The following is a 13,745-nucleotide window of genomic DNA, read 5'->3' as shown; positions in this document are numbered from 1 at the left end:
GAATAATCCCCATTTTACAGATGAGGTAACTGAGGCCCAGAGAAGTCAAGTGACTTGCCCAAGGCCACACAGCTAACAAGTGGCAGAACAGGGATTAGAACTCATGACCTCTGACTCCCAAGCCCGTGCTCTTGCCACTAAGCCATGCTGAGGAAAGAATCTCATCTCTCCCTCTCAGCTCCACAGTTTTGGGGGCCGGAAATATCCAGCACAACTGCTGCTTTGCACTTCATTCAATCGGGTTTGGCTCAGTGGACAGAGCCCGGGTTTAGGAGTCAGAGGTCATGGGTTCTAATCCCGGCTCCGCCACTTGTCAGCTGTGTGACCTTGGGCAAGTCGTTTCACTTCTCTGTGCCTCAGTTCCCTCATCTGTAAAATGGGGATGAAGACCGTGAGCCCCACGTGGGACAACCTGATTACCTTGTATCGACCCCAGCGCTTAGAATAATGCCTGGACAATGGTAAGTGCTTAATAAATACCATCTTTATTATTATTGAGGGCTTACTATGTGCAGAGCACTGTACTAAGCGCTTGGGAGAGGACAATACAAGCATTGAGACACATTCCCTGCCCGCAATGAGCTCCCGGCTCTGCCACCTGTCAGCTGTGTGACTGTGGGCAAGTCGCTTCACTTCTCTGGGCCTCAGTTCCCTCATCTGTAAAATGGGGATTAAGTCCGTGAGCCCCACGTGGGACAACCTGATTATACCTTGTATCTACCCAGCTCTTAGAACAGTGCGTGGCACATAGTGAGCGCTTAACGAATGACATCATTATTATTAATCAGGTTGGACACAGTCCTGTCCCACATGGGGCTCACAGTCTTAATCCCAATCCCAATCTGGGAAGTATTTCCCCTTTGTCATGATCATTTTCCAAGAAGCAGCGTGGCTCAGCGGAAAGAGCCGGGGCTTGGGAGTCAGAGGTTGTGGGTTCTAATCCCGGCTTTGCCACTTCTCACTTTGCATCACGTGGGACAACCTGATTCCCTTGTATCTACCCCAGCACTTAGAACAGTGCTCTGCACATAGTAAGCACTTAAAGACCAGCCTTATTATTATTATTATTATTATTGTTATTCTGGTCTGGAAGGGAGGCTGAGGCAGAGCTTTCGGTGGGATGACGCGCGATGCCCCAGGCCCCTTCCCCTCCTCCTCCCCCTGCTAGAGAGCTGCCCCTCGCCCCGGCACCACCACCGCAGCCAGCCATGCCGAGGGCCCAGGGCCCCGACCTTCAGTCGCTCGGTCAATCTCATTTATTGACCCCTTACTGTACTAAGCGCTTGGGGGAACATATTAGACTGAAAAACAGACATGTCTCCTGGCCACAGTCTAGAAGGATCCACTGGATCCGGCTCAGAGGAAAGGGCAGCCCCTCTGTTGGACCCTGGAGAAGATTAGCCACTCCTACGTATTCACTCAATCACATTTATTGAGCGTTTACTGTGTGCAGAGCACTGTGCTAAGCGCTTGGAAGGTACAATTGGGCAACAGATAGAGACAATCCCTGCCCAACAACGGGCTCACGGTCTAAAAGGGGGAGACGGACAGCAAAACAAAACAAGTAGTCAAGCAACAAAATAAACAGTATGACAGCTTGGGAACAGTCAGGTCGACTTGCAGCAGCAGGGAAGGGTGAGAGGAAAGTCTACTTAATAACACCTCCTCCAAGGAGCCTTCCCTGATTAACCTCTCATTTCCCTACTTTGGTCTCCCTTCCCCTGCCTCGCCTATGCACTTGCGTTCATCTCCCCCATGCGCTTTGATACTCACGCCCACGTGGCTCAGCGGAAAGAGCCCGGACTCGGGAGTCAGAGGTCACGGGTTCTAATCCCGGCTCGGCCGCTTGCTAGCTGTGTGACTCTGAGCAAGTCACTTCACTTCTCTGGGCCTCCGGGACCTCATCGGTAAAATGGGGATTAAAACTGTGAACCCCACGTGGGACAACCTCGTATCCCCCCTAGTGCTTAGAACAGTGCTTTGACACATAGTAAGCACTTAACAAATACCACCATTATTATGTAAAAGTTCATTCATTTCATTCATCCAGCCGTATTTATTGAGCGCTTACTGTGTGCAGAGCACTGTACTAAGCATTTGGAAAGTCCAATACAGCAATAAAGAGAGACAATCCCTGCCCACAATGGGCTCACAGTCTAGAGGGGGGGAGGCAGACATCAATATGAGTAAACAGCCATCAATAGAAGCCCTTAGTTGCTTCCCCATCTGTCATTTATTCTCCATCAATCGGATTTATTGAGCGCTTACTGCGTTCAGAGCACTGGATTAAGCACTTGAGAGAGTACAATGGAACAGAGTTGGCAGACGCGTTCTGTGCCCACAACGAACTTGCATTCTAGAGTGGGAGAGAGACGTTAATAGAAATTCATATATTACAGATAAATACCCAAGTGCTGTGGGGCTGATGAAGGGGTGAAAATAAGGAGCAAATCTAAGCGCAAGGCACAGTATAAGGATGTGGACGTAAGTGCTATAGGGTGAGAGTACTTATTATTTATCAGTCTATTTTATTAATGATGTGTATATATGATTCTATTTATCTATTTTGATGGTACTGATGCCTGTCTACTTGTTTTGTTTTACACTGTCTCCCCCTTTTAGACTGTGAGCACGTTGTTGGGCAGGGATTGTCTCCATCTGTTGCCGAATTGTACTTTCCAAGCGCTCAGTACAGTGCTCTGCACACAGGAAGCGCTCAGTAAATACGATTGAATGAATGAAATGCAAAGGCGCCACGGAAGGGGTGGGGAACAGGGTGGGGAAATGAGAAGCTAGTCAGAGGAGGCCTCTTGAGGAGATGTGCCTTCAGTAAGACTTTGAAGGTGGGGAGGGCATCTGACGGATATGAAGAGGGAGCGGGGATCATGTCTAACCCCGAGCGCTCGGTACAGTGTTCTGCTCAGGGTAAGTCCTCAATAAATACCTGCTGAGGGCTCCAGGACACTTAATTATCCGTTATAATAATGATGGGATTTGTTAAGCGCTTATTATGTGTCAAGCACTGATCTAAGCACTGGGGTAGATACAAGGTCATCAGGTTGTCCCACGTGGAGCTCACGGTCTTCATCCCCATTTTACAGATGAGGTAACTGAGGCCCAGAGAAGTCAAGCGACTTGCCCAAAGTCACACAGCTGGCAAGTGGCAGAGCAGGGACTAGAACCCAGGACCTCTGACTCCCAACCCTGTGCACTTTCCACTAAGCCAAAATGCTTCCTTGGTATTTGTCGAATGCTTACTATGTGCCAGGCCCGGTTCTAGGCACTGGGGTAGATACAAGTAACTAAGTCCCTTGTATCACATTCATTCATTCACTCATTCAATAGTATTTATTGAGCGCTTACTATGTGTAGAGCACTGGACTAAGCGCTTGGAATGGACAAATCGGCAACAGATAGAGACAGTTCCTGCCCACTGATGGGCTTACAGTCTAATCGGGGGAGACAGACAAAAAACACTCACAGTTTCAATCTCCATTTTACAGATAAGGTAACTGAGGCGCGGAGAAGTGAACTGACTTGCCCAAGGTCACACGGCAGACAAGTGGTGGAGCCAGGATTAGAACCCACAATCTTCTGAGTCCCAGGCCCATGCTCTAGCCACTCCGCCATGCTGCAGGAGCCGGGATCGGGTCTGCCAACTTGTACGGCTCTGCTCGCAATAAGGATTTGGGAAATACCCACTGAGGGCCCCAGGACAGTTAATTTACGTTTAAACACAGTGCTTTGCAATTCTGACACTCATCCTCCCGCCCTCCTTCCCACGAGGAAAGGCCTCTTGGAGGACGCATTTTAGTAGGAGTTGAACTTGAACCCCCTCCCCAATCAGATCTGCCAAATCGCCGCTCTCCCTTCCAATCCTTACTAAAATCACCTCTCCTCCAAGAAGCCTTCCCTGACTAACCCCTCATTTCCCCACCCCGGCCTCCCTCCCTTCTGGATCGCCCCTTCATTTGGGACTGTCTCCCCACTCCACTGAGGTACAAATTCTTATATTCTTCCGCTTCCTCTATGACTAGTTTAATATCTTTCTTTCTCAGACTGCAAGCTCTCTGTGGGCAGGGAATCACGTCTACCACATCATAATAATAATAATGTTGGTATTTGTTAAGCGCTTACTATGTGCCGAGCACTGTTCTAAGCGCTGGGGGAGATACAGGGGAATCAGGTTGTCCCACGTGAGGCTCACAGTTACTCCCCATTTTACAGATGAGGTCACTGAGGCCCAGAGAAGTGAAGCGACTTGCCCCCAGTCACACAGCTGACAGGTGGCAGAGCCGGGAGTCGAACCCATGACCTCTGACTCCGAAGCCCGGGCTCTTTCCACTGAGCCACGCTGCTTCCCCATCTCGTACTGTACTCTCCCAGGCGCTTAGTACGCTGCTCGGCACAAGGGCTCAGTAAATACCATTGCTTGATTGATTCATACTCTCCCATCATCTTCTAGAGTACATCCGGTGTGACGTAAAAGGAAGGGAGGAGACTGGGTCAAGATATCATTGGGAAACCTATAAAATTGGTTCATTTAAATGAAGATGATTTGAACCATTCTAAATGAGTGAACTGCAATATGAAAACCACAATGAGCAGAAGCAGCATGGCTCAGTGGAAAGAGCACGGGCTTGGGAGTCAGAGGTCATGGGTTCGAGTCTCTGCTCTGCCACTTGTCAGCTGTGTGACTGGGGGCAAGTCAAATACCAACATTATTACATGGATTGGAAGGGCAGACAGCCAACAGGAAGCCAAGAGGAAGCCAGGAAAGGACATTCAATAGTATTTATTGAGCGCTTACTATGTGCAGAGCACTGTACTAAGCGCTTGGAATGTACAAATCAATAACAGATAGAGGCAGTCCCTGCCCTTTGAGGGGCTTACAGTCTAATCAGGGGAGATGGACAGACAAGAACAATAGCAATAAATAAAATCAAGATAAATAGAATCAAGAGTGAGAATTTTGTTTAACCCCCCCCCCCCAAAAACGTAGCCACAGGTCTTGGAGATTTGTAGTGCACAAGATTTACGGATTCCACAGATCGTTAGTTAGAAAGTGACATTTTTGAGCACTCATGGAAGGGGTGACTCAAAAAAAGAGGGGGATGCAGGAGAAAAAATTCACCTCCTCACTAGGCATTTGTTGCTGAATTGTACTTTCCAAGCTCTTAGTACAGTGCTTTGCCCACAGTAAGTGCTCAATAAATACTACTGAATGAATGAATGACTAAATACCGTGGCTCAGTGGAAAGAGCCCAGGCTTGGGAGTCAGATGTCGTGGGTTCAAATCCCTGCTCCGCCGCTTGTCAGCTGTGTGACTTTGGGCAAGTCACTTAACTTCTCTGGGCCTCACTTACCTCATCTGTAAAATGGGGATGAAGACTGTGACCCTCACAGGGGACAACCTGATGACCCTGTATCTATCCCAGCGCTTAGAACAGTGCTCTGCACATAGTAAGCGCTTAACAAATACCAACATTTATTTTTATTTAAATAAGGGCAACAGGAAGCCTGGAAAAGGGTCCCAAGTCCCACAAAGTGAAGAAAGGCCAGGGGATAATGGTCAGAGCAAGGGGGGAACAGGAGAGAGAAAAGAACGATGGCGGCCTCGTATTTGAATCTGGCTGGCAGGAGACGGATCGGAGGATTTAACGACAACACTTTTGAAGTTCTGAGAGACTATTTGGGGTTCCAAACCCAGAGGTGGTTCTTCATCTTCCCCAGGTCCAGTGTGTTAAAACGAGAAGGGCAAAGGCGGAAGAAGATTCTATTTATTGTTCTTGATTGTATTTATTGCTATTGTTCTTGTCTGTCCGTCTCCCCCGATTAAGACTGTAAGCCCGTCAAAGGGCAGGGACTGTCTCTATCTGTTACCGATTTGTCCATTCCAAGTGCTTAGTACAGTGCTCTGCATATAGTAAGTGCTCAATAAATACTATTGAATGAACGAATGAAAAGAAGATCAACCTTCCTGGTCGCTTCATCTTTCTCATCCCCTGATCCATGCTAACTTGGGTGGGGCGCTGACAGGCAGGAAAAGACGCCTGCTTCCATGGTTACTGCCTTCCTTCAGAGGACAAAAAAGCCCATCCATCCCGGCCTTTCTTCCCAAAAGATATTAATGGGAGGCTCTGCTTTTCAGCTACACTACTTCTCTTTCCAGAGCCAGGCCCAGATTGCTGAATTTCTTACCTGACATAAAAAGAGACAGAATCTTACCTATCTCAAAGTGTTGTCGGTCAACGATAAAAGTGTGAATCGGTTCATCTTTCGGTCTGTCGGTGGCCCACGTTTCTTGTCGTGAGGTTTAGCGGTAGTCCCCAGGAATCCATGCCTTGGAAAGGTAAAAGCATCAACCCATCAAGGTACACATCTCAGAGAGCCTCTGTGTTTAAAATCGTTTTTTTCCGGCCTATGGGGCAAAAGATTCACAAGAAATCAAGGCCACAAAGCAGAGATGACGAACGGAATAGCAAAATTCAATCAGGAAATACTAACTGCTTAGGACCCGATCTTGTCTTTTGCCCACATTGCCTGCTTTCCGGTGAGAAGCCTTTCCCGGCTCCTTCCCCCTCCCTCCCACACAAACATTTCAAATCTGAGAAAGACCTGATCTCTCTCAGATGACAGAAATGACACTGCTTGCAGAAAGTGTACATTTTCTCCAAGTCCAGAACCCCCTTTCTAGGACTGCAACCAATTAATGATTCATACTCAGATTCCATTACATAGCCCAGTGTGCTTTTTTCCCTATCTGAATGAGAACCATGTTTTGTCTTTTTTTTATTCTATTTTTTGATTACATTACATGGAAAAACAAAACACCAGGCTGCTTATAAACTGGGCTTTCCCAAGGAGTCATTCACCCATCACTACCGACAACATCTGAAATGTTCACCAAAATCATGTCAGTGGAAGGAAAACTTTGAGAAAGCCCAAAGGACGATAAATGTGGCTTACACCGCTAGAAGATAAAATGAATCCATCAGCAAAAGAAGCATTTTGAATTAGCCCTAGACCACCAATGTGGCACATCTCCACCTTCTGCCGGGTTTCCTTGCCCCTCTCTAAATAAGCGCTTAGTAGAGTGCTCTGCACACAGTAAGCGCTCAATAAACACGATTGAATGAATCCTCTTCTCTTGTCATCTCCTGTTACTTCCTCCTTGAGTCTCTTCCCAACCTTTCCCTTGAAACTTTGTGCCCTCCCAACCCCTCACCCACACAAAGTTGAGATAATAATAATAATAATGTTTTTGTTAAGCGCTTACTATGTGCAGAGCACTGTTCTAAGCTCTGGGGGAGATACAGGGTCATCGGGTAGTCCGAGGCTCACAGTCTTCATCCCCATTTTACAGATCAGGTAACTGAGGTACAGAGAAGTATCCCAGGAGATGCTGAAGGGGCTCTACAGCTCAGGGCTGAGAGCACTGGCCTTGTAAACCAGGGGTCATGAGTTCGAATCTCACTAGGGCCTTCCTTCAGTTATTTTTCCTCTAGACTGTAAGCTCCCTGAGGGCAGGGAATAATGTCTGTTATAAAATTTAAAAAAAATGGTGGTTTTGTTAAGCGCTTACTATGTGCAAAGCACGGTTCTAAGCGCTGGGGGATACAAGGTGATCAGGTTGTCCCACGTGGGGCTCACGGATTTAATCCCATTTTACAGATGAGGTAACTGAGGCACAGAGAAGTTAAGTGACTTGCCCAAAGTCACACAGCTGGCAAGCGGCGGAGCCGGGATTTGAACCCACAAACTCTGACTCCCAAGCCCGGCTTCTTTCCACTGTACCGTGTTCTACCGTGCCCTCCCAGGCGCTTAGTACAATGCTCTATGCACAGTAAGTGTTTAATAAATATAGTCGGTACTACCATCCTTCCTGTCTCACACGCCTGTACCTTGGTGTTATCCTTGCGACCTCTCTGTCATTCAACCCACATATTCAATCCATCACTAAATCCTGTCAGTCCCCCCTTCACAACATCGCCAAAATCCGCCCTTTCCCCTCCATCCAAACAGTTACCATGTTAATATAGTCAGTCATCCAATCCCGCTGGATGACTGCATCAGCCTCTTTGCTGACCTCCCAGCCTCCTGTCTCTCCCCCTCCAATCCATGCTTCATTCTGCTGCCCAGATCATTTTTCTACAGAAACGTTCAGGACCTGTCACCCTGCTGCTCAAAAAACTCCAGTGGTTGCCCATCCACCTTCACATCAAATGACAACTCCTCACCATTGGCTTTAAAACAGTCCACCACCTTGCCCCCTCCTACTTCATCTCACTTCTCCCCTCCTACAACCCAGCCCGCACACTTTGCTCCTCTGGTGCCAATCCTCTGACTGTACCTCCATCTCGCTTGTCTCGCCGCCGACCTCTGGTCCATGTCCTGCCTCTGGCCTGAATCTCCCTCCCGCTTCAAATCCGACAGACAATTCCTCTCCCCCCACTTCAAAGCCTTATTGAAGGCCCATCTCCTCCAAGAGGCCTTCCCAGCCCCATTTTTCTTCAACTCCCACTCCCTTCTGCGTCACCCTGACTTGCTCCCTTTGCTCTTTTCCCTGTCCCAGCCCCACGGCACTTATTGACACATCTGTAATTTTATTTATTTGTTTTGAGGTCTGTCTCCCATCAGCCCCTAGACTGTAAGCTTGTTGTGGGCAGGGAATGGCACTAATTTATTGTTGTATTCATTCATTCATTCCATAGTATTTATTGAGCCCTTACTATGTGCAGAGCACTATACTAAGCGCTTGGAATGTACAAGTCGGCAACAGATAGAGACAGTCCCTGCCCTTTGACGGGCTTACAGTCTAATCGGGGGAGACGGGCAGACAAGAACAATGGCAATACACTGTACTCTCCCAGGTATTTAGTTCAGTGCTCTGCACACACTAAGTGCTCAATAAATTCGATTGAATGAATAAGTGCAACTGAATGAATGAAGATCGAGCGATTCTAATAGGAAATAATCAAAGGGGTGAAGGAGAGATTTGGAAACATCCTCGCAGAAGAGTTCTTGAGAATTAAATGAAAACCCTTTGGGGATCAAATAGAGAAGCAGCGTAGGCTGAGTGGAAAGAGCATGGGATTGGGAGTCAGAGTTGTGGGTTCTAATCCCACTGTGGGACAGTCAGCTGTGACTGCTAGGTGACTTTGGGCAAGTCACTTAATTTCTCTAGGCCTATGTTTGACCCGTGAGCCCGTTGTTGGGCAGGGATTGTCTCTGTTGCTCAATTGCACATTCCAAGCGCTTAGTACAGCGCTCTGCATATAGTAAGTGCTCAATAAATACAATTGAGTGAATTGAATGAATGCCTCAGTTACCCCATCTGTAAAACGAGGATTAATACTGTGAGCCCTATGTGGGACAACCCGATTACCCTCTATCTCCCCCGGCGCTTACAACAGTGCTTGGCACATAGTAAACACTTAAACACCATCGCTGTTATTGTGACGATGAATAATGAATTATCACCACATGCAAAAGAGGCTCCTGAGTGGGATAAATCTCCAAATAAAAACTCTCAGAAAAGCAAAGTAGGTGCAGTGGTTTTGTTTTGGGGGATTTAGGGGGGAGTTTTGGGGGGGAAAGGGTGATGCAGTATGTGTCTGATCTGAATAAATGGGGATTAAGACTGTGAGCCTCACCTGGAACATCCTGATGACCCTGTATCCACCCCAGCGCTTAGCACAGTGCTCTGCACATAGTAAGCGCTTAACAAATACCAACATTATTATCATCTTGTATCTCCCCAACTCTCAGCACATACTAAGCGCTTAACAGAGCCTACAGCATGATAATTAAAATGATAAAATGGAGAATTTTGATTGCGCCTCATCATCTCGGGGCAATTGAACCAAGCCGGTGCAGACTGACAGGTCCAGGGGGACAGGGATGGTGTCTAAAGAAGGGTAGTGTGGACTTCCTTGGGCTGCCAACAACGTTCTGCACTTGGCAGGCCCTTTGCAGCAAGGACTCAGGGTTGATTGACAGGCCGTTCCCTCCCTCCGTATCCCCCCCCCCCCCCCGCCCGCCGCGCATGCGCAGTCGCTCCTCCCCCGCAGAGGGACCCCGCCCCTCCCGCCTGGTCCCACCCCACATCCGGTCCGGCCACCTCCCGCGAGCCCGCCCCCTTTCGTTCCCACCCGCCGACCGGCCCCCCCCCCCGGAGCCCCCGCCCGCCCCTTCCGCCCCGCACGGTTACCTGGCCAGGCCGCCCCCGGGGCTCCCTAACGGACTCCGGAGCCGCGGACCGGCCCGTCCGGCGACCCCGGAGGCTCCTCCTCCCCATGGGCACGTTCGTGACGTCACATCCGGCCCGGCCTCAATCCCTGACCGGCGTTCGACCCTTTTAACCGCCTCCGCCTGGTGACGTCACTTCCGCCCTCCACTAAGCCCCTCCCCCCAGGGCCTGTCCTGTCAATAATAATAATAATGATGGTATTTGTTAAGCACTTACTATGTGCCAAGCACTGTTCTAAGCCCTGGGGTAGATAGAAGGTAATCAGGTTGTCCCCTGTGGGGCTCACAGTCTTCATCCCCATTTTACAGATGAGGAAACTGAGGCCCAGAGAATACTAATGAGGATGGCATTTGTTAAGCTATGTGCCAAGCACTGTTCTAAGCGCTGGGGTACATAGTAGGTCACTAGGTTGTCCCCTGTGGGGCTCACTATCATCATCCCCATTTTACAGATGAGGGAATTGAGGCCCAGAGAAGAAGAATAATAATGATGGCATTTGTTAAGCACTTACTATATGCCATGCACTGTTCTAAGCGCTGGGGTAGATAGAAGTTCAGCAGATTGTCCCAGGTGGGGTTCACCGTCTTCATCCCCATTTTACAGATGAGGGAATTGAGGTCCAGAGAATAATAATAATGATGGCATTTGTTAAGCGCTTACTATATGCCATGCACTGTTCTAAGCGCTGGGGTAGATAGGTCAGCAGATTGTCCCAGGTGGGGTTCACAGTCTTCATCCCCATTTTACAGATGAGGGAATTGAGGCCCAGAAAATAATAATAATGATGGCATTTGTTAAGCGCTTACTATATGCCATGCACTGTTCTAAGCGCTGGGGTAGATAGAAGGTCAGCAGATTGTCCCAAGTGGGGTTCACAGTCTTCATCCCCATTTTACAGATGAGGGAATTGAGGTCCAGAGAATAATAATAATGATGGCATTTGTTAAGCGCTTACAATATGCCATGCACTGTTCTAAGCGCTGGGGTAGATAGAAGGTCAGCAGATTTTCCCAAGTGGGGTTCACAGTCTTCATCCCCATTTTACAGATGAGGAAATTGAGGTCCAGAGAATAATAATAATGATGGCATTTGTTAAGCGCTTACTATATGCCATGCACTGTTCTAAGCGCTGGGGTAGATAGGAGGTCAGCAGATTGTCCCAGGTGGGGCTCACCGTCTTCATCCCCATTTTACAGATGAGGGAACTGAGGCCCAGAGAATAATAACAATGATGGCATTTGTTAAGCGCTTACTATGTGCCAAGCACTGTTCTAAGCGCTGGGGGAGATACGAGTTCAGCAGGTTGTCCCCCGTGGGGCTCACCGTCTTCATCCCCATTTTGCAGATGAGGGAACTGAGGCCCAGAGAAGTGAAGTGGCTTGCCCAAGGTGGCACAATAGACAAGTGGCAGAGTCAGGATTAGAACCCGCATCCTCTGACTCCCAAGCCCGGGCTCTTTCCACTAAGCCAAGCTGCTTCTCTGCCATCGACGGACAGATTGATAGAGGGGATCTGCGCTCCAGCAGGAGCCTTCAGGGGGTTTTGAAGGGCCACAGCGCTCTGGGCCGGTGGAAGGTTATTCCTTCCTCAAAGATTCATTCATTCAATAGTATTTATTGAGCGCTTACTATGTGCAGAGCACTGTACTAAGCGCTTGGAATGTACAATTCGGCAACAGATAGAGACGATCCCTGCCCACTGAGGGGCTTATGCAGACTTCACGACCTCTAGGGAGCCTATCTCAGAGTTTTATTGCTCCAAAAGTCAGTTATTTTTTCGTTTTACAATTTGTTCTTCTGAAACATTTACTTTATTGCTATTGTTCTTGTCTGTCCGTCTCCCCCGATTAGACTGTAAGTCCATCAAAGGGCAGGGATTATCTCTGTTACCGATTTGTCCATTCCAAGCGCTTAGTCCAGTGCTCTGCACATAGTAAGCGCTCAATAAATACGAATGAATGAATGAATGAATGAATGACACGATAGAAGAACTAGGGAATGTTCTTCCCGTGTCACGTGTCGGCTTGGGGTATAGCTCAACCCACAAATCGTCACAAGAAGAATCAGTTGGGTTCATGTACATGGCGTTCTTCAAGGCGTTGTGCCTGTCCACCTTCTTCCCTCTATCTTGGGCCTTTTTGCACTGTAATAACTATGAAGGCTCCTGCCACAAGAGATGGATGAGCCTCAGACCGGTTCATTCATTCATTCGTTCATTGAATCGTATTTATTGAGCGCTTACTGTGTGCAGAGCACTGTACTAAGCCCTTGGGAGAGTACAGCACAACAATAAACAGTGACAATCCCTGCCCACAATGAGCTCATAGTCTAGATGGGGGGAGACAGACATCAATACCAATAAATAAAAATCACAGATGGGGTACATAATAATAATAATGTTGGTATTTGTTAAGCGCTTACTATGTGCCAAGCACTGTTCTAAGCGCTGGGGTAGACACAGGGGAATCAGTTTGTCCCACATGGGGCTCACAGTCTTAATCCCCATTTTACAGATGAGGGAACTGAGGCACCGAGAATAATAATAATGGTGGTATTTGTTAAGCGCTTACTATGTGCAGAGCGCTGTTCTAAGCGCTGGGGCAGATACAGGGTAATCATGTTGTCCCATGTGAGGCTCACAGTTAATCCCCATTTTACAGATGAGGTAACTGAGGCACCGAGAAGTTGAGTAACTTGCCCACAGTCACACAGCTGACAAGTGGCAGAGCCGGATGTCGAACCCATGACCTCTGACTCCAAAGCCCAGGCTCTTTCCACCGAGCCACGCCGAAGTGCAATGGTGAGGAGTTGTTGTTCGATATGGAGGTGAATAGGTGACCACTGGAGATTTCTGAGGAGGTGGTGACGTGCCCTGAATGTTTTTGTAGAAAGATGATCCGGGCAGTGGAGTGAAGTAAAGTTGGTATTTGTTAAGCGCTTACTATGTGCTGAGCACTGTTCTAAGCGCTGGGGTAGACATAGGGGAATCAGGTTGTCCCACGTGGGGCTCACAGTCTTAATCCCCATTTTACAGATGGGGGAACTGAGGCACAGAGAAGTTAAGTGACTTGCCCACAGTCACACAGCCGACAAGTGGCAGAGCTGGGATTCGAACTCATGAGCCCTGACTCCAAAGCCCGTGCTCTTTCCACTGAGCCACGCTGCTTCTCTAGGGACTGGAGTGCGGAGAAACAGGAGGCTGAGAGGTCAGCAAGGAGGCTGATGCAGTCATCTAGGCGGGATAGGAGGAGTGATTTTATTAACGTCATAGCAGTTTGGATGGAGTGGAAAGGGCAGATTTTAGCTATGCTGTGTGGGTGAGACCGACAGGATTTGGTAATTCATTCAATAGTATTTATTGAGCGCTTACTATGTGCAGAGCACTGTACTAAGCGCTTGGAATGTACAAATCGGTAACAGATAGAGACAGTCCCTGCCCTGTGACGGGTTTACAGTCTAATCGGGGGAGACAGACAGACAAGAACAGTAGCAAT

General features: G+C 48.3%; 1 protein-coding gene across 2 annotated transcripts in view; it reads right to left on the bottom strand.

Annotated features, from left to right (window-relative positions):
• MAP3K13 (mitogen-activated protein kinase kinase kinase 13) overlaps nucleotides 1–10,325 on the bottom strand; it is a 244,792-nt gene extending 234,467 nt beyond the window's left edge. Inside the window, exons 1-2 of one of the 2 annotated variants that reach the window (XM_029065954.2) lie at nucleotides 10,214–10,325; nucleotides 6,229–6,421 (exon numbers count right to left, since the gene is read on the bottom strand). The gene's annotated coding sequence lies outside the window, so the exon portion shown is untranslated. The remainder of the gene's footprint in view (nucleotides 1–6,228; nucleotides 6,422–10,213) is intronic. The other variant, XM_029065946.2, reaches the window with a different exon arrangement.
• Nucleotides 10,326–13,745: the final 3,420 nt, after the last annotated feature.

This window comes from Ornithorhynchus anatinus, chromosome 1 (assembly GCF_004115215.2).
Source record: "Ornithorhynchus anatinus isolate Pmale09 chromosome 1, mOrnAna1.pri.v4, whole genome shotgun sequence".
NCBI classification, from domain to species: domain Eukaryota; kingdom Metazoa; phylum Chordata; class Mammalia; order Monotremata; family Ornithorhynchidae; genus Ornithorhynchus; species Ornithorhynchus anatinus.
The sequence above is the reverse complement of the archived record's forward strand: the minus strand, read 5'-3'. Positions and strand labels throughout refer to the sequence as shown.